Source organism: Herpailurus yagouaroundi, unplaced genomic scaffold (assembly GCF_014898765.1).
Source record: "Herpailurus yagouaroundi ecotype Mexico unplaced genomic scaffold, PumYag 195, whole genome shotgun sequence".
NCBI lineage: Eukaryota > Metazoa > Chordata > Mammalia > Carnivora > Felidae > Herpailurus > Herpailurus yagouaroundi.
This window is the reverse complement of record NW_024412426.1, coordinates 3,114,902-3,139,349: the sequence shown is the minus strand read 5'-3', so window position 1 is coordinate 3,139,349 and position 24,448 is coordinate 3,114,902. Positions and strand designations below refer to the sequence as shown.

Below are 24,448 nucleotides of genomic sequence, written 5' to 3'. Positions count from 1 at the left end.
AGACCCTTGGAAATTCCTGAGTGATAGGATAGTCTTTTGTCATGCATTAGAAATCCTTTTGAGCACACTTGAGTTTATGCTAATGAGACAACTTAACATGGGGTCTCCAGATAGCCTTGAGATGGAGCTGGTCACCAGAAAGACCAAGTGATTAGAGTATTGGAACTTTCAGACCCACCCCCTGACCTCCAGGAAGGGGAAATGAAGGGCAGCTACAGATTAAGTGCTATAAAAACTCTTGAACAGCAAGAGTTGATAAACTTCTGGGTTGGCAAACATGTGAAAATGGGGGGAAGTGGAGCACCCAGACATCATGGAAGCTCTGTACCCTTCCCATAAACCTTGCTCTATACATCTCTTCCATATGGCTGTTTCTGAGTTATATCCTTTTATGATAACTGGTAATACAGTAAGTAAAATGGGACAGGGAGGAAAACAGTAAGAAAACATCATAAACATGGATTTATTAAGGAGTTTTTGTGTCTGAAAATGTCTTTATTTCACCTTCACTTTTGAAGGACATTTTATTTTTATTTTATTTATTTATTTTTTTATATGAAATTTATTGTCAAATTGGTTTCCATACAACACCCCGTGCTCATCCCAACAGGTGCCCTCCTCAATGCCCATCATCCACTTTCCCCTCCCTCCCACCCCCCCCCCCCCCAATAACCCTTAGTTTATTCTCAGTTTTTAAGAGTTTCTTATGGTTTGCCTTGAAGGACATTTTAACTGGATATAACTTTTTTGGTTGGTGTTACTCTCTTAAAATTTAAAAACTTTATTCCATGGTCTTCTGTCTTCCATATTTTCTTTTGAGGAGTCAGCCATTGGTTTTTATTGTTACTCCTTTAAAATTATGCCTCTCTCCCTCTTCCTCTGCTTTTAAGTTTTCTTCCTTCTTCTCTAATTTTAACAGTTTTATTCTGATATGTCTAGATATTATTTTCCTTATATTTGTCCTACTTGAGATTTTTCAAGCTTTTTGAATTGGTGGCTTATTGTCTTTCAAGAATTTTGGAAAATTTCTCAGACAGTGCCTCTTCAAATACAATTTTTCCCCATTTTCTTTCTCTTCTCCATTGAAACTGCATATTTTGATTGTTTTACCATGTTTTACAAGTCCATTGTATAATTTTCTTTATTTTCCTTTCTTTTTACCTGTTTTAATCTGTATAATTTCTTCTGACCTATTTTCTAGTTCACTGATCATCTCTTCTGTTGTGTCTAATTTGTTGCTAATTGTATATATATATATATATATATATATATATATATAGTACTTTATTTCTTAAATTGTATTTTATTTTATTTTCATTTTTATATATCTTCAATTCTCTAATAAAATTCTCTGTATTTACCTATTTCTGCATCATGCCCTTGATATCCTTGAATATATTAATCAACTTATTTTATTTTTTATTTTTTATTATTTTTAAAATTTTTTACTCAATTTATTTTTTTAAATTTACATCCAAGTTAGTTAGCATATAGTGCAATAATGATTTCAGGAGTAGATTCCTTAATGTAATCAACTTATCTTAACTTATTAAAATGATAACTTCAAAAATGAATCATCTGAGTATCTATTTCTACTGTTTATTTTTAGTTTGCTTTTTAATCATTTGGTCCAGTAAATTTTTTAATTTAATGCTGGACATTGTATATGAAACTTTTAGAGGCACTGGATGATGTTATCTTCCTCCAAAAAGAAATAAATTTTTAAAAATTTCTTCTTGCCCTTATTTAAGTAGAGACAGATTACATTGATTCTTATCAGTCTTTTTGATGGTTGGAAGCTGGGTTTAAAGTTTTGTGAGGGATGACATATCACTGTTGTAGCCTTTAGCCTAGAGTATAGTTATTTAGAAATGTCTACTTGAAAACTGACATACTATCCATAATTCCTTTCCATTTCAGACTCTGAGCTCCTATTTTTGTCTGTTTAGCTTCATAAGACTGCCTAAATCTCTATGTATCCTTTAGACACCTTAACAGGTTTGAGGTGTGTGTGCATGTGTGTGTGTGTGTGTGTGTGTGTGTGTGTGTGTGTGTGGTTTTTTGTTTGTTTGCTTTTTTTTTTTTTTTTTTTTTACTGTTAATGGTCTTCTTCCTTACACCATTCCCTCAAAGTCTTAGGATCAGAAATTTTCTTGAGGCAAAATCCTTGTGGAATGTTCTACTAATTTCTCTGTGATTCTCTTCTGTGATCCTGGCTGTCATACTTCCCTTGAATCTTAATTTTTGTCTTCCCATCCTCATGAGAGTGCTAAAAGCTCTTGGCCACTGGATTAGGCTGTGCCCTTATCTCTTACTTAGAAAATGGCAAATTCCCTGAGCGGAAAAATTTGTGGAGAATGTCTGATATTTTTCAATTTGTTTCCCTCTCTTCTAGGATTTTGACTTTCCTGGTCTGGCTATTTGGCTGTCTTCTGTATCTTCAAATGACTGACTTTTTGTTTCTGTATTTTATCTAGCTTTATAGTTGTTCTTGATGTGTGTTAATTTGACAAGAGCTTCTCTTAAAAATCTTAATGCTATACTTAAAAAATAAAAGCCTAAATCCCATACAGCCTTTTATGGTTAAAAGAAGCAGAACATTTCCAATTGCTACTTATTAGACTCTTAAGTTTTTAGCATCCTCTGGTTACACCAAATAGAAGATGACTTTCAAAGATTTTTTTAAAGCATCTCCTGTGTTCTCTTCACTTGTGATACACTCATATAAATGTCCACTATGTGTCTATTTTTCCACTACATTTATCCCAACAGAAGAGTCTGAATAGCAACAAAACAAATGCTTCCAAATAGATTAGTTGAGAGGGAGAAATACAACTCTTCCTTAAGTAAACAATGCTGAACAAAATTCTCACTTTTTGCTTATTGAGAATCATGGTAGTAGTCTGCATCAGTGCATTTTTGTTCTTGAAGTAGATAACTCTCTCTGGTCCTACTTTCTTTAAAAAAAAATTTTTTTTTTAATGTTTATTTATTTTTGAGAGAGAGAGAAAGAGTAAGAGTGGGAGGGGGCAGAGACAGCAGGATACACAGAATCTGAAGCAGGCTCCAGGCTCTGAGCTGTCTGCACAGAGCCCAGTGTGGAGCTCGAATTCATGAATGGTGAAATCATGACCTGTGCCAAAGTCAAATGTTTAACAGACTGAGTTACCCAGGCACCCTTATGGTCCTACTTTCTATTGCCCTCAGATAGTGGCTTATCCCAGTAGTGACTTTTCAAAATGCAATCGATGGGGCGCCTGGGTGGCGCAGTCGGTTAAGCATCCGACTTCAGCCAGGTCACGATCTCGCGGTCCGTGAGTTCGAGCCCCGCTTCGGGCTCTGGGCGGATGGCTCGGAGCCTGGAGCCTGTTTCCGATTCTGTGTCTCCCTCTCTCTCTGCCCCTCCCCCGTTCATGCTCTGTCTCTCTCTGTCCCAAAAATAAATAAACGTTGAAAAAAAAATTAAAAAAAAAAGCAATCGATACATTTCATTTTCCACTAGAAAAAATTTGTCATAATTTTTAACACTTTTTTGTGATGTGGCATCAATATGGTTATCCATGATTCATTGACTGAATGCTTGTCTTGTTCTAGGTACTGAGCATGCAGTGGTAAGCAAATAGACACATGGTTGTTATAGTCTGTAATAAAAATGACATGCCTCGGGGTGACTGACTGGCTCAGTTAGTTGAATTTTGGCTCAGGTCATGATCCCAGGGTTATGGGATCAAGTCCCATGTCAGGCTCCGTGCTGAGTATGGAGCCAGCTTAAGAGCCTCTCTCTCTCTTTGCTCCTCTCCCCATGCCTGCACTCTCTCATTCTCTGACATGCCTCAGGGGGATGATGCAGGTAGAACTCAACCACTCTTTTCCCTGAATATTGCCAAGCTGCTGCACTGTCTTCATTCACAGTTTGGCTGTCTTCTCCTTCAGTGATGCTTCTGAAATTTTGTGGTTTGTAATACTGAGTGCTTCAACATTGCATGCTCTTATTCTGTTTTTAAAGTGGTGATAATGTTGTCTCCCTTTTTGTTTCATCTATCTTCTCCATGGTAACTTCTTGAATCTGCCAAATTGATGTTACTTTTTTCCTCTTCCTTTCTCTCAACCATTCCTGCACAGTTGCCAAGGGAAACCTGGTAAGTATTAAATGTAGTATTAACTTAAATATTCTCTGTTTGTATAGAGATAAAATGCATAACTTTAATGACATCTATTTCAAACTAGCTTCAGGCTTTTACTGCATTTGCTTTAGTTTTTTATTAGGCTCACAGATGTTCCAGAGTTGAGGTTCCTGGAAGTCTAAGTACCAGTTAAATAGAGTGATGTCTATGAGGAAAAAGTTTAGATAATGTTGTTAGGGAAATTGGGGGTGGGAGGTAAGCATTATGGCCTATTTGAGATTATCTTAATTAACAAAAAAGACTCTAATATGAATAAGTAACGGATGGCCTATAGGCATTTTTAACTCATTCTTAGAGTCTCTTGCTCCCGGTTCCCAAGTGGTAAGCAACAGGAAACAAAGGCTACTCCCTCCGTAAAGTTGGCTAACTTCATCCTGCCCATTTTTCCCCTTCAATAAGCTGGTCGGTCTACTCTCAGCTTCTCAAATTCTCACTATCTTTAGTTCTACAGTTTTGATTGGCTCTGTCACATTATGACAGTTACTAACTAGTTGACTATTCTATTCTCTGCTTTGTGTTGCTGGACTCTGAAAACCACAGTTTTGCTTTGCCACCTGCCTCCTGTTAGGCTTTGACAATAATGATTCTTTACATTGACAATGACAAGTGGTTGCAGTGTTTGGTTTCTGTGTGCAGTTTTTCCCATAATACCAGTACCAGAGAAAATGTAAATGCAGAGAAATAATACCACCTGACCAGTGTTCTTCCTCAAAGGATTAAGTACCAGTTCCATGGGGCTCTTCTTCCAAACCTCTACATTTTAATAATACAAATGTCTCCCTTTTCTGTTTTCCCTCAGCCCTAAGACTGGTACTTGCTTCCTGAGGTTACTTTCTTTGTGATGCCTTAGCTTCCATGTTTGCCTTTTCCATTCCTTACACATGACTAACAATTGTTTAGATTAAATTCTCTCTGTTGAAATAATTTATGTGGTTTTCTTTTTTGAACGTGACCCTGACTGGTGCATATGTGCCATTTTATTTCTTCCATAAGACATGCCGTAGGTTTATGGCACACTAAAAGTGTATAGAGAGTGACCAACATTCATATCAATCAGCCCATAGTTCCTGGCTCCCAGGTAAGGAATATACTGTAGCACAAGGCAGTTCAGATAGGGAGGTGGTATGTAGTTACTGATTTCTAAAACACAGAAATTTCTAGTAAAAATTTTAGCACAATGCAGAAAACTCATGAAAGCATGGGGAATGAAGTTTATTACTACAAAATTAAGCTTTCTTTTTGGTTCTCCAAGATAATTGAATGTTCCCAATGGATGAGGCTTAGGATCTCTGCTGAAGTAATCTGCAGTCTAACTCTTGTGGTAATTTTTACTTAACACTTCTCATAAGGATTATTAAACAATTATTTATTAACCCAATTAGGCTGCTTCTTAAGGACGGGGACTATGTCTGTTTTGTTCCTTTCTGTATTTCCAATTTATAGCACAATGTTTGGCAGAAAGATGTTCAAAAATTTTGTCAAGTGAGAAACAGGAGGAAAAAGATTTTAAATCTAAAGATCACATGCATAGAGCACACAAAATGTCCCTTTTTGGAAGTCACCAACTGGTCTAGATGCCCAGGACATCATTTTCCTCTAAAGTTCCTCTTATTTTATTGTCGAAGGCTGTCTATCAACCAGGAATAGAATTATTTGGTGCATATAAGCTGTTGCCATTCTACTTCCCCTTTCTGGTAAACTCACAGTGTAGGAGGACATCAAGATTTCTTGTTCAGAAAAATGATGGGCCTGAAAGCCTTTCTGCCAAAAGCACCTAGAAATGCTGGATAAAAGTTAAGGAGCATCATTTTAAATATGTTTCCGAGTTGAGTCCTGCTTTTTCCCCCCGATTATCTATTCTGGTATTTGTTGTCCCCTTTTTTGGAATGTTTAGTCCCTTAACATTTAATGTAATGAGAGATGTGGTTTGATTTAAGTCTGGTTTTTCATATTTTTTTTCCCTTTTTGTCTCCTTTGTTTTTTGTTTTGTTTTGCAGTTTCCTCACCTTCTATCTCCTTTGGAAATTTATTTTTATTAATTGGATTTTTAGCACTAATTTCTAGTTATTTATTCCAGAAGTTACAATATACATAATTAACTTTTCAGTATATTTGGATTTAAAGTTTCATGTCTCATAATGTGTAAATCTTCATTTGTCCATTTAACCCTCTATCTGCCATCCTTATGCTCTAGTTATCATATGTATTACATCTGCATTCATTATAATCTTCAAAACTAATTTTATCATTTTTTCTTTAAACAATTATGTTTATTTGAAATAAAATAGGAGGAGCAGTCATATATATTTATTCAATATCTACCATTCTTGATTGATGGCTCTAATTCATTCCTGAAGATCTGAGCTTTTCTTTTATGTCACTTCCCTTTAGTCTGATGAATTCCCTTTAGCATTTCTTATAGTGCACTCTGGTAGTAATGAAATCTCCTAGTTTACTTTTATTTAAACACTTTTTTATGGGGCACCTGGGTGGCTCAGTTGGCTGGGTGTCCGACTTCAGCTTAGGTCATGATCTCATGGTTCATGAGTTTGAGCCTCTCATCAGGCTCTGTGCAGAGCCTGGAGCCTGCTTTGGATTCTGTGTCTCCCTCTCTTTCTGCCCCTCCTCCACTCGCACTCTGTCTGTCTGTCTGTCTGTCTCTCTCTCAAAAATAAATATTAAAAAAAATTTTTTAACTTTTTAGTTTTCTTTCATTCTCATAGGATATATTTGCTAGATACAGCATGCTGAATTAATAGTTTTTTTCTTTAAGGACTTGAAAATTATTGTTCACTGTTTTCTGGCCCTCATAGCTTTTGATGAAAAGTCCAAAGTCATTGAATGATTTTCCCTTTTGTACGTAATATTTCTTAGAGCTGCTTTCACAATTTTCTCTTTATTTTTGGTTCAACAGTATTTGCTTCTCTGTTGCTGTGTAACAAACTATTCTAACACTTAGCTAAAACTATACGCATTTATTATCTTACTGTTTCTGTGGGTCAGACATTCAGAATGTGGGTTCTCTGATATAGGTCTCTCATGGACTAACTACAGTTTTCTCAGGTTTGATTGTGAAGAATGTGCATATAGCTCATGTGTGTGATTGTTGCCAACATTCAGTTCCCTATGGGCTGTTGGCCAGATGTCTCAGTACGTCATGAGCTGTTGGCCTGAGGTTTCCCTCAGTTCCTTGCTACATGGTCCTCCATAGAGCATCTCACAGCATAGTAGCCTGTTTAGTGAAAATAGGCAAGCAGTATGGAGGAAGGGGGGGTGGTGGTTGGGGTGGGGAGAGAGAGAGAGAGTATGCACACTACCAAGAGGAAAGTCATAACTTTTGTCATCTAATCATGGCAGTTACATCCCATCAGTTTTCTCTATTTTATTCACCAAAAGCAAGTCAAAAGCTTCAGCCGCACTCAAGGAAATTGATTACACCAGGCCATGAATACCATGAGGTTGGAGTCATTTGGACCCATGTCAGAAACTGCTTACCAGTTTGACTATAATATGTTCAGACATTGTTTTCTTTGTATTTTTTTTTAAAAGTAGTCTCCATGCCCAACATGGGGCTTGAACTCACAATCCTGAGGACAAGAGTTGCATGCTCTACTGACTGAGCCAGCCAGATGCCCCTGTGTTTACTCTTATTGGGATTTGCTAAGCTTCTTGAATCTGTAAATATATATATTTTATCAACTTTGGTATGTTTTGTTGCCATGATTTCCTCATATGTTTTTTTCTACCCCATTCTCTCTCTCCTCTATTTTGGGGATTCCAATTGCCTGTATGTCAGCCATCTTGATATTTCATCCCTCAGATTCCTAAGGTTCTGTTAATTTTTTCAAAAATTTTCTGTTTTTTCAGATTTCTATTGATCTAACTTGAAAATAACTGACTCTGCTCTCAACTTTATTTCAGTATTAAATCTATCTAGGGAATTTTTCATTTCAAGTATTGTATTTTTTAGTTCTAAAATTCCCATTTAAAATATGTAAAAATGTTGTAACCCTTATTAGAAATTTTTTCAAATTTTCACTATAATAGTAGCCTCAAAAAATGGAAGTGGTCAGACCTCTCACAACCTCTGAAAAGATGATTACTTAGAAGATATTCAACAAATGTTCACTGATTTGAATTTAGTCATAACAAAGCCAGTGAACAGAACATCAAGTCATAGAAATCCAGGAAAGGAGCAAGTAATACCAGATATCTTTACTGACTTGATTTGGGGAGTCAGGCACACTGACTTCAGATAAGTCTGATTAGTAGAGTACCAAGAAAAGGGAGTGTGTGTCTTCACTTACAGACAAAGAAGGTTTCAAATCTGTGTGGCAGACAGATTGTAAGATGGCTCCCATGATTTCTGTCAATTGGTGTTTGCATCTCTGTTAATCCCCTGCCCTTGAATGTAGATAGGACTTGTGACTTGTTTTTAACCAGTAGAATATGACAAAGGTGATGGAATGCCACTTCTGTGATTATGTTATATAAGACTTTATCTTGTTAGCAGACTCACTTTACAGGCTATTTGCTAGCTTGATGAAGGAAATGATATTGTTGGGGAAACCTACATGACGAAGTCCTACAGGTGGCCTCCAGCCTCCAACCAGTAAGAAGCTGGTCTTACAACCACAAAGAACTGAATTCTACCAACAGCCCAAATCAATTTAAAAGCAGTTCTTCCCCCAGTTGAGCCTGCACATGAGAACGCAGCCCAGCTAACACCTTGCTTCTGTCTTGCAGAGGATTGAGCTAAGCCATCCTAAGTCTCCTGACCCATAGAAACTGTGAAATAATAAATATGTGTTGCTTTAAGCCACTGAATTCATGGTAATCTGTTATGCAACAATAGGAAATGAATACAAACTGCATTATTACAGAGTTGTGCTACCTTTTATTTTGTTGATTTTCTGAAGTGATTTCCATACTTAACATGCTGCTTAAGTTTTAGCAAATGAAATATTTTGAGAGCAGCAATTTTATAGAGTCATTGCAGGAAGAATAGGACTCCGGGGAACCCACAAGAAAACCTTCTTTTTTATGATCTGGGGCCAGCATTACCACTCTTGTGAATTTGTCCATAAAAATAAGGGCTTATTCAGTGAGGATAAATGCATGTATATAGTTTTAATTGTATTGTTGTAGTGGCAAAATAACTGGAAACAAATTTTTAATAGCTAAATTGCTTTCCAAAAAGCCTGTTAGAATTCACATTTCTTACAGCAGTGTGTAAGTGCCCTTTTTCCTCTGTATTTTAATGGATTTCTCCTATCCATCTGTATTAGTTTGCTAAGGCTGCCAGAACAAAGTACCAGAGGGCCGTTTTTTTTCTGGGCCTCTCATCTGGGTTTATGGAAGGCTGTCTTCCACCTATGTCTTCCCATAGTCTTCCCTCTGTGTATTTGTATCCAAATTTTCTCTTCTTGTATGGATATAAGTCATATTGGATTAGGGCCCACCCTGATGACTTTATTTTTATTTAATAAGGAAATATATATGTGCTTGTACTTATTATCCTTCATGATATATCACCGTTGTGATATTATCCTATTTTTTTAAGACAATGACAATTCTCCTTTGTGTATATGTTTATATATTTGTGTATAATTATATAAAAGTGGAAAAAGGTATAGAAAGATACAATATAGGTTGGTAATATTGGATACATGGGGGGTGGAGGAGAGGGATGGTAAGGAGAGTGGCAGAGATGTAGAAAGCAAACAAGCAAATAAAAATCAACAACAAAATAAAAAAAAATACAGTGTTCATGCATGGATGGATAATACTATAAAATTTATTATTTTGAAAATTTTGGAGAGGGCCACCTGGGTGGCTTAGTCATTTGAGTGTCCAACTCTTGATTTTGGCTCAGGTCATAGTGCCAGGGTTGTGAGATAAAGCCCCGCATGGGGGTCCACGCTGAGCATGGAGCCTGCTTTGGATTCTCTCTCTTTCTCCCTCTGCCTCTCTCCCTCATTCGCATGCTGTCTCTCTCTAAAATTAAAAAAAATTTTTTTCTTTCATTGCCTATATATAGTTGTATAAAAAGAGTTGCAACCTCTCATTGACAAAGAGCAATAAGCATTTACTTATCTTCTCCAGCTGTGGCTTCACTGGACCAGCAGAGAAGGTTTTGCACAAAGTGGGATCAGTGGGAGGGCTAGGGCAGACTCTTCTTATGGAATAACAGAATCTCACGAGGTCAAGAAGAGATATGAGAGGCATGAGCAAGCCTAGGCTTGAAACTGGTACATTGTCATTTATTGGCCAAAGGGAATGACAAAGTCAGGGGACTGGGAAGTATGCTCTACTCATGGAAGTGGAGTCAGGAGAGAGAGTTAATATTTCTGACCAATAATCTAATCTACAATAGTTATATAAATATCTATTTAGAGTTATGTATTTCTATGTGTACACAAAGAGTTTTATGAAAGGATAGATCCAAAATTAATGGGGATTATCTGAACATGGTAATGTTGGAAATCATGTTTACTTTTTGTTCTTTTTACTTTATGTGTTTAATTTTTTTGCCATGCATATACTGCTTTGTATCATCAACAATAACAATAAACGTATTTTATTGGGGAATAAAGTAATTTCCTCAAATGAACGGGATGGTAGGGAGAGAGAAGAGCAGTCTAAGTAGAGAAAGCCCTCTGGAGTCAGGCTGGCTTTATACACACAGCCATGAATCCTTAAATGACTTAAGTAGAAATTTTCGCACTTTGCCAACATAATTTTGGTTATTATGCAAAACCACTGAGTTCAGTCAAGTAGATATTTAGTTGTAATTTGGTATATTATCATCCTAATTTAATTTAATAATTATTTTCTGCTCTATAAGGAAAATAAAGGAGTGGTTCTCAAAAACCCAGCTGGTCGCTAATTGACCCGGGAGCTTTTCAAATTATATAAATTTCAAAGCCCTACTGCTGACTCAGGTCTATGAGGTGAGGCTTAGAAAGTATTTTCACAAAGCTCGCGGATAATTTTTATGATCACTCACATTCGGAAACCCTTGGGTAAAGCTGATGTTGTAGACATTGTCCAGCATCCCCTCTTCCACACAGACGATGAAAATGAAAAGAATTCAATTATGTGATTGTCTACAGGCTTTCAGAAGTCCTGACCGAGCAGCCTAGCTCTTTATATTGCTCCCATGTCACTAGTGCGAACACTTGCCATGCGGCTTGACTGTGTAGACTCAGATATAAGTAGCCGTGAGATACGTGAACCTGATTCCTGGGGTTCATTTATATACCTGCTGAGGAACTGATTTACTTTTAAGTGAAATTTAATAGTTCTGAGAAATTCTTGATTAGGCTGACTTCCATGGAGAGGGTTTTCTAAAAGGGTTGACAAACCTCCATATCACTAGAAACATCCTTCCCTAATGTCAAAATGCAAGTTTTCCTTCAGACACGCAGGTACTGGCTCAGTGAGCCTAGAGGCACATGCCCTAGAGAGGGTATAGAATAATTTCCTGAGGTTTAATTTTTTTTAACATGATTTGGTTCCTTTTATGCTTTGTACTTTCTTAACAGCCAGGCTTTGAGACTGCTTTATTCCCAAGTGGGCTGAGCTCAGGCCCATTGGAAGAGGAGATAAGCCTATTCTCTACACTCTGGCTAAGAAAACAGAACAACAAACAAACAAAAAAACTAATGTCCAGAATTTGGGGGGTTAGGGGAGGTAGAAAAGATTTGGAATGTTTGGATATGCAAACGTCCTTTCCTTGAGAGAGGAAGTAGAGGAAAATCGAGGAAGCTACTAGGTTCTCTGACAAGCTTGTCAAATTTGTCTCAATGTGGAGAACAAAATCAAATTGACAGGCAATTAACAATCTGGACCTGTTTTCAAAATTTCTCTGCATTACAGCCAAAGGAATTTGGAATTTACAGAGATACACAGTAGAGTAAATTTCCTCTCATATTTCATGTGCGTAAAATGTGCTGAGAAAAATAAATAAACCTAAACTAAACGTACAAGAATATGTATTTCTTGTTCTCTTGCCCATCTCAAGGGCTGGAAAATTCCATCTCTACCCATTGCATCTTGAATTTCTCACTTGCTTGGTTTTGGAGAGAGTCTTATACTCCAGGCTGTAAAAGGTAGGCACAAATTCCTGTCAGGTACAAGCATCCTGATTCTTTCTAGACACAAATTTGACCAATTTGTCCCTTGTGTCAATAATTGGGATTGCCAAGAAGAAAATGCAGAACAAATAAAAATGTGACTAGAATTATAAATTAATACAAAAGACACAAAATTCAGATTTAAAATTTGGTTCTGTTAAAATGTGCTGACTCTGGTCTGGGGGAATGCCATCACTCTGTGGCTAGTCCTAACGAGTTCCAACATGGCCCTTTCCCTCAATTTTTCCGTCCATTATTCTTCCCTCACAGGATGCCATTCATCACTATATTAAAAGTGGTGATGTCTTAAGAAAAAAAAAACCTTTCAGTTCTCCTAAAGATATTCCATATAATGCTCAAGGTAAAAACGCTCCCTTCCCTTCTCAAAGAGTAGAACTTAACCAAGTGGCTATTACTTTACTTTAGGTTGTTTTGGAGAATATTTTTGTGGACCAAATTTATTCAATAGTTTTATGAAACAGTTACACATTCCCTTCAATTTGAACTAGTAAAGTGCTTTCAAAAACCTTAAAATTTACTTGAAATACAGCTAAAACATAGTACTCAAATTTATTATATGGATACAATTTGTTTTTGGATTTAGATTGTTTCAATTTCGTTCCAGTGTCAGTTTAGGCTACCACTGCTAAATCAGCCTTGGAAATGAAAGAATGAGTCTGGTTAAAAACATTTTTAATGTTAACTTTGGCCCTTGATAAAAGAAGAATTTTTTCTTCTAAATAGGGGAAGAGAAGGTTGGGAAGTACCATGTCAATGATTCTTAAACGCTGTTAAAACTGCCTATCATCCGAGGGTTTGAAGGCAGGGCGCAGAGGGAAGCAGAATGTTTTAGATGAAAGCTTTCCCTCTCCTTCCAGGATCCGTTTAACAATATGTTAAACCATATTCTTATTCTGACTCCCAAGATAGTGACCCAGAAAGAGATAAAAGAAAGAAGCGAAAGGGTCAGTTAAAGAACCATTCTGGAATGTTTGACAGCTGTCTAAAAGTCCTGGGTTAGATGACAGCTTTCCCCCCACCACTCTTCCTAAATTCAAGTCTTCAAATGCATCTTGTTTCTCAAATAAACAGAGAAACAGATGAAGTTTAGTAGTTTGTTTTAAGAGAAGTCCAAGGAGTTTATTTTTTTAATTCTAAAGGCTCAACCAAAACTTCATCAAAAGTAGCAGAGAGGGGCGCCAGGGTGGCTCAGTCGGTTGAGTGTCTGACTTTTGCTCAGGTCATGATCTCGCAGTTCATGCGTTTGAGCCCCGTGTAGGGCTCTGTGCTGACAGCTCAGAGCTTGGAGCCTGCTTCGGATTCTGTGTGTGTCTCTCTCTCTGCTCCTCCCCTGCTCGCGCTCTGTCTCTCTCTCTCTCTCAAAGAATAAATAAACATAAAAAATAAAGTAGCAGAGCAATTAAGTGTTTTGATTGTTTTAAGAGGACCAATGATAGTGTTAGGGATTGAATGTTTGTGTCCCTCCAGGATACCCAATATGGTGGTATTTGTAGGTGTGGTCTTTGGAAGGCGATTAGGTTTAGATGAGGTCATGAGAGAGGACCCTCATGATGGGATTAGTGTATTTATAAGAAGAGGAAGAGACACTGGAGTTCTCTTTCTCTCTGCCAAATGAGGACACAGCAAGAAGACAGACATCAACAAGCCAAGAAGAGAGCTCTTACCAGGAACTGAATCTGCTAGCACCTGATTTTGGACTTCCCAGCCTCCAGAACTGTGAGAAATAATAGGCTGTTGTTTAAGCCACCTAGTCTATGGTATTTCATTGTAGCAGCCTGAGCTGACTAATAGAGATAGTTCAAAGGAGTAGTAGTCATAAGATGTACACAGTAATCCTAACAATAAGTAATGGCACATGTAGAGCATAACAGAAATAAAGTAGAATGGGTACAAGTTAATCATCTGGTCTTAGGAAAACCAGACTGAAAATAAATGTTTAGGACTTCTCCTTTCCAACCATTACTGGAGTAGGTGGTCTTGAATTTCTTCTCCTACTACCGACAATAAGAACACCAGAAAAAATATGGTTTTAAGATTTTTCCTTATTTTTGGTTTTCATCAGTTTTCAAACTTATTTATTTTTTAAATTCCGGTACAACTAACATATCGTGTTATTGGTTTTTAGCAGTTTGACCCTGACGTGCTAACTAGCTGTGGTTTTCATTGTATTTATCCTATTTGGGGGTTTGTTGAGCTTATTGGATATGGAAATTAATATTTTCTACCAAATTTGGGAAATTTTCAGCCAACACTCATCAAATATTTTTCTGTCCCATACTCTCTTCTCTTTTGAGACTCCATTATATTGTCCCACAGGTTTTTGAAAATGCTTCAATCTTTTTTCTGATTGTTCTTCATATTGAGTAATTTTTTTGATCTCCTTAAAGTTTACTGATTCTGTTTTCAAATATGAAGTTGAGTCTGACATTACAAATATGTAATGATTTCCATTTCTATTATTCTACTTTTCACTCTAGAATTTGTATTTGTTCTTTTTTAAAAAATAATTTCCACATGTCTATTGAGATTCTTTATCTGTATGAGAATTGAGACCACTGTTTCCTTTAGTTCTTTGAACACATTTTAATTCTTTATAATGGCTGCTTTGAAATCTTTGACTTCTATATATAATATTGGGCCCACCTGGAATCACTATATGTTGACTTCCTTTCTCCCTGAATGTGTCATGCTTTCCTGTTTTTTGGGTTTTGTTTTTTTTTTTTTGTAAGGCTAGTAATTTTTTATTTAAAACTGAATATTATAGATAATACATTGTATCAACACTGGATATTCTTATACTCTTCTAAGGATTGTTGGTTTTTTTCCTTAGGCAAATCACATTCTTATCTTCATATTTTCTGCTAATATTATTATTAATTATTATTTTATTTTATTATTATTTTTTTAATGTTTTATTTATTTTTGAGACAGAGAGAGACAGAGTATGAGCAGGGGAGGGGCAGAGAGAGAGCGAGACACAGAATCTGAAGCAGGCGCCAGGCTCTGAGCTGTCGGCACAGAGCCGGACACGAGGCTCAAACTCACAGACTGTGAGATCATGACCTGAGCCGAAGTCAGATTCTTAACCAACTGAGCCACCCAGGCGCCCCTATTTTATTTTAAAGAGAGAAAGAGGGAATGAGCATGAGCAGGGGACAGGGGCAGGGGGGAGAGAGGGAGAGAGAGAGAGAGAGAGAGAGAGAGAGAGAGAGAGAGAGAAAATCTTAAGCAGGTTCCACGTCCAGCATAGAGCATGATGCGGGGCTCAGTCCCATGATGCTGGGATCATGACCTGAGCCAAAACCAAGAGTTGGACACTCATCTGACCGAGCCACCCAGGTGCCCAGGATTGTTGGGTTTTTTTATTTTAATAAGCAGTTAATTTGACTGGATTAAAACTGTTATTGTCCCATTGGTATCATTGGTATGTCCCATGCATTCATAAACTAGTAGTCAGTTTATGGGCAGATTAATATTCAGGTTTTGACACTTTTGCCCTTTTAGGATTACATTTCTAAATTTCTAGCTGCTCTTTCAGCCTTGAACTCTGCCCTCTGTCACACTGAATGAGTAAGGCTTTAGTTTTCTGCTTCTGGATATATGGAGTTTGGAAGAATATTTTAAGACAAAAACATCCCAAACATAATTCTTACATATTTCAGTCATGGGTTTTCAAGTGGAAACTTTTCCGTGGTTTCTTTTGAATGCCTTTAAATAGTTGTTTTTTAAAAACATTTTGTCCAGATTTCATAATCAGTATCTGTGGAAGGATCTGCTTGAATATATCACCCTGTAAATATGGGAAACTAAACCTTCACCCTTACTTTTGAAAGATATTTTTGCTGCATTTAGAATTATGTGCTAAAAGCTTTTTCTTGTTTTTGTTCTGCACTTTAAGAGGTGTTCATTGAATTCTGGCTTCCATTGTTTCTAATGAGAATTTAGCTGTCATTCTTATCATTATTCCTCTGCATGTAATGTATCTCTTTTTCTCCAGCTTGGGTGTGTGTGTGTGTGTGTGTGTGTGTGTGTGTGTGTGTGCGGGAGAGCATATGTGTACTTTGTCTTTGTCAACCTGGGGTTCACTAAACTTCTTGGATAAATATATGCCTAAGTACATGTTTTTCACAAAGTTTGGAAAAGTAATTTTTGCTCCATTTACTCTCTTCTCTCCTTCTGTGATTCCAATTATAAACATTAGACTGATTAATTTCTTTTAAAAACATATTATTTTATTTAAAAAAAATTTTTTTTTTCAACGTTTATTTATTTTTGGGACAGAGAGAGACAGAGCATGAACGGGGGAGGGGCAGAGAGAGAAGGAGACACAGAATCGGAAACAGGCTCCAGGCTCTGAGCCATCAGCCCAGAGCCTGACGCAGGGCTCGAACTCACGAACCGTGAGATCGTGACCTGGCTGAAGTCGGACGCTTAACCGACTGCGCCACCCAGGCGCCCCTAAAAACATATTATTTTAAAAAATAGTAACACTTCATAGTGGGATTTAAAACATATGTAACAATGAAATATATCACAAAAAAAGCCAAAAAATATGGAGGACTAGAAATGGAATTGTACAGTATACTCCCTTTATTGTATGTGTACAATATTAACCCTAATTGAGCTGTAATAAATTAAAATTACATATTGTAGTAAGTTAAAATTATATATTGTAATCCCTAGAGCAACCACTAAAAATAATGCAATGATGTGTTGCTAAAAAAAATTAGAAGAATTGAAATGTAATATTAAAAATATTTGCTTAAGCCCAAAGAAAAAAGAAAGGAGGGAGAGAAGAAATAATAGATAGGACATATAGAAAACTAAAAGCAAGATTGTAAACCCAGTCCCAAAGATATCAATAATTATATTCACTGTAAATGGATTAAATACTGCAATTAAAAGAATAAGATGAGAATGGATTAGAGAGAGAGAGAGAGAGAGACAAATGTCTACAGAAGAATGCACTTTCAACATAAACTGATAAGTTCAAAGTACAAGAATGAGGAAAAAGGAGATCATGCAGGCAATAAGCATAAGAAAGCAGTTGTGATTATATTAATAGACTGCAAAGTAGACTTCAAGGAACATTGCCAGAGATAAAGAGGAACATTTTTTTTAATGTTTACTTATTTTTGAGAGAAAGAGAGAGAGAGACAGACAGAGCGTGAGCAGGGTCAGGTCAGAGAGAGTGGGAGACAGAGAATCCAAAGCAGGCTCCAGGCTTTGAGCTATCAGCACAGAGCCTGATGCAGGGCTCAAACTCACAAATTACAAGATCATGCCCTGAGCTGAAGTCAGACACTTAACTGACTGAGTCACCCAGGCACCCCAAAAGAAGAACATTTTATAATGATGAAAAGATTGATTCATCAAGAAAATATAAAAATCCTAAGTATCTATAAACCTAATAATACAACTTCAAAATACATGAAGCAAAATTGAGAGAACAAAAGGGAGAAATAGACAAATGCACAGTTTTTAACATCCCTCTCTCGGCAATTAATGTAACAAGTGGATAAAATAAATAGACAAAAATCAATAGGAATATAGAAGATAGATCAGCCAACTTGACTTAATTGAAATTTATAGCATATTTCACCCAGCAACTGCAGAATATGAATTCTTTCAAAGTGAATATGGAATGGTTGCCAAGTTAGACCATATGCTGGCTCATAAAGTAATTCTCTATAAATTTTAAAAGATTGAAATCTTTAGAGTATATTCTCAGAACAGCATGAAATTAAATTAGAAATTAATTACAAACAAAGTACCTAAAGAAACTCTAGATATTTGGAAATTAAACAACTCATTTCTCTATAAGCCATATGTCAGGAAACAGCAAAGAGGAAAGTAGAAAATATTTCAAACTGAATGATAATAACAAATACTTCAAAAGTTATGGGGAAATTTTTTGTTTATCTTTTTTAAATGCTTATGTCAGATCATGGTAAATTCTCAAATCAATGACCTCAGTTTCTACCTTAAGAAGCTGGAAAAAGAGGAGGTAAACAAAGTTAGAAAAAGTACAAGGAAAAAATAAAGAGCAGAAATCAATAAGATAGAAAATATCCAAACAATGGGGAATAATAAATAGTTAAAAGGTTTTTTGAAAGAAGTAATAAAATTGGCTGACCAAGAAAAAAGGAGAGAAAACACAAATTACTAAAATGAGGAATGAAAGAGGGACTATGGATATTAATGAACTATCTGGGGTGATGGAAATACTTTGTATCATAATCGCTATTTTGTTACAGGAGTATGTACATTTGTTAAAACCCATTGAACTGTACACTTAAGATGTATGCATTTCACCGTAAGTAAATTTTACCTTAATTTTAAAAAGTTAAGTCAAATGTATCATGTTCTCTGTTGGCTTCTTTCTTTCCTTTTGTGTATGCTTTTGTGCAAACCAGCATTTAGGTAAGACTTGAATTTATTCATCCTGTTCTCTAACTTGGATTCAACCCATTCTCTAACTTGGAAATGCAGTCTTTTGACCTATTCATTTTGTAGTTACTGTAATTGTATGTTCTTATTTCCTTTCTTCTTAGATTATAAACTCCTTAAGAATAGGCCTGTCTCTTCTGTACACTATGTTCTGAGGACCTCATCTGGTACCATGAACTTTGTGGGTGCTTGACAAATATCTGGATTATTTCTCAATGTCCAGCTTTTGATCATAATTAAAGCAAGCAGAGCTAACCAAGATAGGATCAAATATCAGGCATTTAAGAGGGTGAATTAGAGCATGGCTGCGAGTGCTTTTGTGAGTGACTGTACATGTATAGCTCTGTTCCACAACAGATGAAGAACAATTTGGGTTCACTCCACATTAGTTATTTTTTTTCTTTTTGTTACTGGGCATGCTTAAGACTTCTCATTTTTAATGGGTCTGGAAAATCATCTCAAGAATGTTACTTTGTTGTAAAAAAAACATCTCTAACGATGTTAAGGATTACCATGCCTCACTTCCTTGTCAGAAACATCATCAACAGAAATGAAATCACATAGGATGTATAGGGGAAAAAAATTCCCTAAGGTCATATAAATTGTTAAATGTACAACACTCCATGGTAAATGTTAATTAAAATAAAGTCAAATGGGAGGGACCATATCAAATATGCATTGGAGCATAAGATGCATTGGATAAGATTTACTTCTAAGCATGTGCCTTTGAGGGAGTAAAGACGAATTAAGAGGGCTGGTGGGAGAAAGAAAGAAGTGGGGGACAGATTGGGGGTGAGGACAACTTATTTTTAAAGCATCAGAAGCTTGAGTTCATCAATTCAGAGGCCATATGCTCCTTTCTTTCCTCCTCAACATTTATTGTGCATTGATTTTGTACCACGTGCTCTGCATGGTTCCATGGCCATTGAGACAGTCCCTGCCCCTGGGACAGTCTGGGACTTATGGGGATTCAGTGTGTAATCTGTACAAAGTGCCTCCTATTTCTGGACATTTGGGCACCTTTCAGTCTTACTGTGTTTATTCACTTTATGGATCCTAATACGCCTCCCTCTGCCTCCCTGGCAGCTCTCCACTTAGATTTCAAACTTATGAAAAACTAGGCCCTGTCTTATGACTTCATCTGTTATTTTATACAGAACTTAACACCCTGTAGGCAGCATAGCATTACTGTCCTTAGCCTCCAGCAAAGGGGCCTTTGGCTTGGGTCCTATGCCTAAGAGGGCTTCATTTATCTCACACACACACACACACACACACACACACACACACACACACACAAATATAAATGTGTGGACTGTGTGTCACTCATGAGATGAGCTCAGCTGTGGCACAGCATGACCTGTAATCCTAAACAACCCCTCTTGAGACAAACCCATTCATCTCTCCATCCCTTGTTCCTGTCCTCAAAATAAAAAGTGACTGTGTCTGCGTGCTGAAGATTGTAGTTTGTGCCACTGCAAACATGAGAAACAAACATTTCTGAGGGAAGGATTTGAGTAGTAGAAGCACTCAGGTAAGAGAGAAAACTAATTAACTAACCTGCCAATTTCTTCGTCTCAGATGATATGAATACATTTTCACACAATGAGTTGTTATGTTGCAATACTGCCTAGCATCCATTTTCTTACTCGCTTACAACCATTGAACACGACATTGGGGAAAGATTGTGTAATACTAAATGATTCATATTACTCTTAAGTTGATATGTACTAGGTCTAGATATAACATGTGTTATAACTGATTCTTAATTTTTTTTAAACATTTATTCACTTTTGAGAGACAGAGTGTGAGTGGGGGAGGGGAGGGAGAGAGGGAGACACAGAATCCCAAGCAGGCTCCAGGCTCTGAGCTGTCAGCACAGAGCCTGACACGGGTCTTGAATTTACAAACCATGAGATCATGACCTGAGCCAAAGTTGGACACTCAGCCGACCGAGCCACCCAGGCACCTCTATAATTGATCCTTTATATAAAATCTCAGATATAGATGCTGATTTAAGAGATGATAAAAATTATTAAATGATAATGATATATACAGTGAAATTCAAATATCTTGTAATATTTAGCAATTGCAATACTTTTTCATATGTAGCTTTATTACAGTGTTTGAGCATGATACAAAAATTCATGATTTGTTTCTGAATCTAAGTAATGCTGTAGAGATTTTACTTTAGTTGCTATTGTTTCAGCAAAGTTTCTCCAAATTCAAATCAGTAAAAAGCAAACAAATAAACAAACAACAAAACTTACATAGGAACTTCTCTGGTTCAAGAAAGGCCATCTAATTTGGAATGACTCACAGTAGAAACAAATTATATGCAAAATCTTGATTATGACCACATAATTAGTGGTTTTGCTAAGATGAAAACTAGAAAAGTAAATTTCATGGAATAAATGTAATTAATGAATTTTGTGTGTCTTTGTTTTGTTATTCCTCAGTTATTACTGACTCATCAACAGAGCACCCCAGACATGCAGTAATAATTAAATTCAGTTATCTCTGATATTTAGCTGACTTTTGATCATATAAAACAACATAATTTCATACATTTAAAAATATTTGTTATGAAAGGTAATTTGTCAAGGTACAAGGATAGAACCTATTTTATTTGAAAGTTTATTAATATAACTTAGAACTTTCAAGTACTTTTTTTTTCTGCTGGTTTGTAAGTCTACATTTGTCCTCTTGCACTGGGCCATGTATATGCTAGGAGAAGTTTCACAAAGTACTGTATAATGAATATATTTTTGTTTATTGGTTGATATAAGAACTTCATGGGAAATAAACATTTTCTTCATGGTTAGAATTCATTTTAAAAAACAATGCTTTAATTTGATGAAAGTCTTTTTCTAGCAATTTTTTTAAGTTTATTTATTTATTTTGAGAGACAGAGTATGTGTGAGCACAGCAGAGAGAGAGGGAAAGAGAGAATTCCAAGCAGCTCGGCACGGTCAACACGGGGCTTGGAGCTGGATGCAGGGCTCAAACTCAATAACTGTGAGATCTTGACCTGTGCCAAAATCAAGAGTCAGATGTTTAGCTGACTGAGCCACCCAGGCACCCCTTCAAGTAGTTTTAAATGAAAGTTTCTGGTGATTTCTTTCCCTCTAGAATGATTCTCATATTTTAAAATAGCATTTGATAATGTATCAGTTGGCTTCTTTTCTCCTTTCTGAAAAGCTCAGATATTAAATCAGATGCCCCTAAGGGAGGCATCTTGAGGTGGGTGGTGTGATGGGGGGAGGCAGAGCCCTCCGAACCAGTCAAGAGCATCTTGCCAGGCTCAGTCTGGTGTGGGGTCAGAGCCTCAGTGGGAGGAGGAAGCAGTCTAGTTTGTGGGGAGTGCAGGGTGGGGTGTTAGAGCCAAGCTGGGTAAGGAGGGCATTCACATGGTAGGGCACCCAGAGCAGAGTGTCAGAGCCCAAGCTGGGTGGAAGGGTGCCCGTGTGGAGTGCAGCCTGGCCATGAGGTTTCAAAGCCTGAGCAGAATAAAGACGTCGTCTATATAGGGAACACCTGGCAGCAATAATGGGAAATGGATTACAAACTGGGGGATTAATCAAAAAGATGAAGATATCAAGAAAAATGGGAGTCAGGATTTTCACTATGTAGTGGAAAGGGAGAAAACTGGGATGAACACTGTGGTGTTAGGTTGGAATTGGCTGTATTGGTGTGAACTCATGATTTCAATAAATATAATACTTTAAATTAATAAAATAAATAAAGAGATGGGTATAGATGTGCATGTGTATGCACGATGGCCTTGCAGTAGCACCCCCTTTCCACCTCAGTAGCAATGAGCTCACTTTCCATCCAGGTTTCTAAATATCATTTTCTACTAAATAAGTATCAGGGTTTTCCAGAGATGACTGATTCCAGGGCTCAGTGAAAACTTTTGGGGCATCCTATTGGGCCAGAGAGTAAATCGTTCTCAGAATGAAGGCCCATATCAAAAGGATATACGCACAGCACAGGAAACCATCAACAAAATGAAAAGGAAACCTACCGAGCAGCTAATACCCAAAATAAAGAATGCATAAAAATCAATAGAAAATACCAATTTGATTAAAAAAAGGTGGGGAGAGGAGATCCGAATATACATTTTTCCCAAAGAAGACATACAGATGGCCAATGTATAATGTACCTATACCTGTTGCTCAACATCATTAACCATGAGGGAAGTGCAAATCAAAACCACAATGAGATATCACCTCACAACTGTTAGAATGGCTACTATCAAGGAGACAGGAAATAAGTGTTAGTGAGAGTATGGAGAATAGGAAACTCTTGTACACAGTTGGTGGAAATGTAAATTGGTGCAGTCACTATGGAAAACAATATGAAGTTTCTTTGAAAAAATTAAGAATAAAACTACCATATGATCCAGCAATTCCATTTCTGGGCATTTGAAGAAAATGAGAACACTAACTTGAAAAGGTATATTCACCCCCAAGCTCATGGCAGCATTATTTCCAGTAATTAAGATACAGAAGCAACCTAAGTGTCCATCTACGGACGAATGGATAAAGAAAATGTGTTGTAGCCTGGTGCCCTCCTGCTGCTCCTGCTGGGCACTGCAGATGGCCAGGGCTCCACCCACAGTCTGACCTCTGCTTCAACACCCTGTCAGGTGGTTTGAAGCTTTTTGTTAAGAGAACAGAAATGCTTCTGCCTCTTTTCAGGAACTGGAGGATAAGAAAGAGTTATCAGAGGGATCAGAAGATGAAGAATTGCAGTTAGAAGAGTTTCCCTGTTGAAAACACTTGATCCCAAAGACTGGAAGATAAAGCAATGATTTTAAAACATCACCCAGACAAATGGAAAGCAGCTGGTGAACCAATAAAGAAGGAGATAACAACTACTTCACTTGCATAACTAAGGCTTACGAAATGTTATCTGATCTGGTAGAAAGACAAGCATTCAACAATGTAGATCCTACTTTTGATAACTTGATTCCTTCTAAAAGTGAAGCAAAGGACATTTTCTTTGAAGTGTTTCCCCCAGTGTTTCAAAGGAATTCCAGATGATTGAGTAAAAAGAAAAATGTCCCTAACCTTGGGTTATGAATTCATCATTTGAAGATATTGATGAATTTTGTTCTTTCTGGTATAATTTTGATTCTTTGAGAGAATTTTCTTATTTAGATGAAGAAGAAAAAGAAAAAGCAGAATGTTGTGATGAGAGGAGATGGATTGAAAAGCAGTAGAGAGCAACGGGGCACAAAGAAAAAAAGGAGAAATGAACAAAGTAAGAACATTAGTTGACAATGCACATAGCTGTGGTCCAGTGATTAAGAAGTTTAAGGAAGAAGAAAAAACTGTGAAAGAAGCAGAAAAGAGAGCCAAAGCAGAAGCACAATGGAAGGGGCGAGAAGCTAAAGAAACACAAAGACAAGCCGAACTAGAAGCTTCTTGGTTAGTGAAAGAGAAAGAGGAGGAGGAAGTTAGACAATAAGCATTATTGGCTAAGAAGGAAAAACTATTCAGAAAAAAGCCATTAAAAAGGAAAGGAAAAACTTTGAAACACATAAGACCTGGAATCATTTTTTTTTTTTTTGAGAGCATTAGCAGGGGAGAGGGGCAGAGGGGGAGAGAGAGAGAGAGAGAGAGAGAGAGAGAGAGAGAGAGAGAGAGA

At 36.9% G+C, this 24,448-nt stretch overlaps 1 pseudogene; it reads left to right on the top strand.

Moving 5' to 3' along the window:
- The first annotated feature begins 18,290 nt into the window (after positions 1–18,290).
- Positions 18,291–24,448, top strand: part of LOC121011664 (dnaJ homolog subfamily C member 2-like) — a 7,107-nt pseudogene continuing 949 nt past the window's right edge.